The 2,727-nt window shown below is 46.6% G+C and overlaps 1 long non-coding RNA gene across 1 annotated transcript; it reads right to left on the bottom strand.

The window, feature by feature from the left end:
- Positions 1-257: 257 nt before the first annotated feature.
- On the bottom strand, positions 258-1,978 carry LOC147752659 (uncharacterized). The gene is made up of 2 exons (XR_015313510.1): positions 1,178-1,978; positions 258-995 (listed from the first exon to the last, which is right to left on the bottom strand). It is a non-coding gene; the product is annotated as an uncharacterized LOC147752659 (long non-coding RNA).
- Between the last annotated feature and the right edge of the window lie 749 nt (positions 1,979-2,727).

The raw sequence follows: 2,727 nt of genomic DNA, 5'->3' as shown, positions 1-2,727 counted from the left end.
GATAGCAACCTTAATCATTAGAAGACACTAACTTCTGTGGTGTGTTCGGATTACTCTTGTTTCCAGAGAGCGGATCGGCCCCTGTAGACTGATAATATATAGCGCTGACGCTGCTAGACAAAGGGTATATAAAAATATCAGATCCAGCAATGACAGGGGAAAATAGGTCCTAGGAAAATATATAAAAACTGGAGTTCAAATAGCACCTGCAATCGGCTACTCCCCAACGTCACGTCGAGTATCTACGACAATCAAAATATATAATATATTCCCATTTATTTTGTTTAACAATGCGATTTTATCTACGTTTTATAATTCGGACGTTATCGTGGTTTTAGTTTAGGCGGTCTTTTTGAACGCTTCGTTTTCTTAGTACGACATCTGCTTAACGAACAGTCCGGTCGAGTCACTAAAACCAAAATCGTCTTTATCACGTGATAGCAGTAAATGAATTCTTTAGTTGGTTATAGACGTCAAGCAAATAACACTTCGACTACTGCGGATTGAAGTATGTACTTCAATAGTATTGACTTTCGTGTACAGTTCGTACATCGTGACGATGGCTTCGGCATATAAACTACTCATTTTCTAAGTAAGCTTTGTTTAGTTTATTGATCTCGCATAGCCAATGTCCTTCAGTCGACTGCGAACTCAGCTCTAACAGAATCACACAATACAAAAAAAGCTAATAGAATAGCTTTAGCTATAGATATCTATTATGCTTCCTATGATAGGTAAATCACCATTCATATCTGCCTTTTTTTTTTCTATGATTTATGGGCTAACCGCCATCGTCAGGGCCAAAATTGACGTGGCGGAAAAATTCCCGAAACACTGATTCTTCTCATAGGATAAACGCAATAGCAGGTGTCGCGAAATTTCGATTCTGTTTAGGAGTTCAGCCGCATCCTTGTCGCCCCCTATTCCGGCTTTGACGGCTCCATATTGCCCGCTCTCAGACACCCCCGCCTTTCCATTTTTGAACCGTTGTCCGGCTGTAATTTCACAAATAGACATGCGGCAAGCTGCCATAGTATCGTAGCATCGTCATATTATCATCAGTGTAATGCCATTTTAGAAATCATTTTTTTTTATCGTCGTCATCACTTTCACGTGGTTTCCTTGTAGCCGTGTATCGCCAAGCACACACGGACAGCAACCCCTGGGATTTACTTACCGGCGCCGTGGAGAACCAGTCAGGGGGTTTCCCAAATGACGACAAGACCTGATGCTGCGAAGGCGACGAAGGAATGAGTAGCGGCAGTTGATAGTGAAGTGTGGTAAATTCATAAAGGCCCACGGCTGTTGGCATTTGTACTCCTACTTTGCCTGATGTTGTCGTTATCTCTTCTCGCGTTAACCGCTCGAACTTCGTGGACTACCGGAGCTGTTTCTGATCATCGGCTAGTCGGTTTAAGTGCGCTTGCCGCGCTAAACATTTAGCACAAGTTTGGTAGCACATCTCACACTACTGGGTGTCGCGCCACACTGTCCTCAAACTAGAACACGTTCGTTCCTTCAGAATCTTCCTGTTGCTCTCATCCTATACCAAACCCTTTAATAGCGGAAAAACAATGTCACGCGCGCAAACGAAAACACAAAAAAACACTACCGAATACACGAGGCAACCGAAATCGCAATTTCCATTTCTAGTATCAGATAATGACCACGACAATGAATTATTCGCCTCTGATGCTGACGCTTGATGCTGTCGCTGGTCGATGTGATGTGCTATTATCGCCTGTATCTTTTATATTTTTCGTAGTTAATATTACAATTCCGTAACGGCCACAGGCGATAGCAGCTCGAACGACGTGGGGCGCCGATAAAGAGGCTGACCAAATCAAAGACCTCACCACACAAAGAACGCTGGAGCTCCTGTTTCTTCTAGTCTGGTATGGTTGAGTGTTGGTGCCGCCAAGCGACAGAGTACGCGCCCAGAGTGGAAATGATGAGATGGTGGAAGTAGTTCGAGTTGCGAGAGCTGGTTCCGTGTCTTGCCTCAGCGACACAGCCGCAGGGGAAGGGATCTTCGCCAGGCCGGCTCCGATAACTCGCTGTCAGCCAACAATGCTTCGAGGGGAGAGTTGTTACAGCAAGGGAGAGACCGAGTTCCCATTGCACATGGCCGCTAAGAGCCAAGAAAGAAAGGGCACGACAAGCCTAGCAGCCTACAGCCATCCCTATTGCACACCCTAAGAAATGAAAAAGAGTAGTTATTTTGGGGCCATTTTAGCCCGGCGTGGGCGTCCGTTGTAGCTTTAGTAGTTGTCTAAGTAGTATGGACTGAAAAGGCGACATTGAGATGGGAAGCGAACAGGATGACCGACAAACACGTTTATAGGGCAAACACCGCGGCAGCCTTAGCAATGGCAGCAAAAAGCGAAAAAAGACGTAGCGACTAGACGAGTTAGATTGTGGGGTGCATTAGGTAACGCGGACAAAATAATAGTCACGTGCGCGCCTAGAAATAGAGGCACTAGGACTAGTAATAGTAATAATTAACACCTCGTCATCCTCTCAATGCCCAACAAAGAGCGACTTCCTGCTGCTGCTGCTGCTGCTGCTGCTGCTGCTGCTGCTGCTGCTGCTGCTGCTGCTGCTGCTGCTGCTGCTGCTGCTGCTGCTGCTGCTGCTGCTGCTGCTGCTGCTGCTGCTGCTGCTGCTGCTGCTGCTGCTGCTGCTGCTGCTGCTGCTGCTGCTGCTGCTGCTGCTGCTGCTGCTGCT

The sequence above is a fragment of the Varroa jacobsoni genome, unplaced genomic scaffold, assembly GCF_002532875.2.
Source record: "Varroa jacobsoni isolate VJ856 unplaced genomic scaffold, vjacob_1.0 scaffold_1098, whole genome shotgun sequence".
Taxonomy (NCBI): domain Eukaryota; kingdom Metazoa; phylum Arthropoda; class Arachnida; order Mesostigmata; family Varroidae; genus Varroa; species Varroa jacobsoni.
The sequence above is the reverse complement of the archived record's forward strand: the minus strand, read 5'-3'. Positions and strand labels throughout refer to the sequence as shown.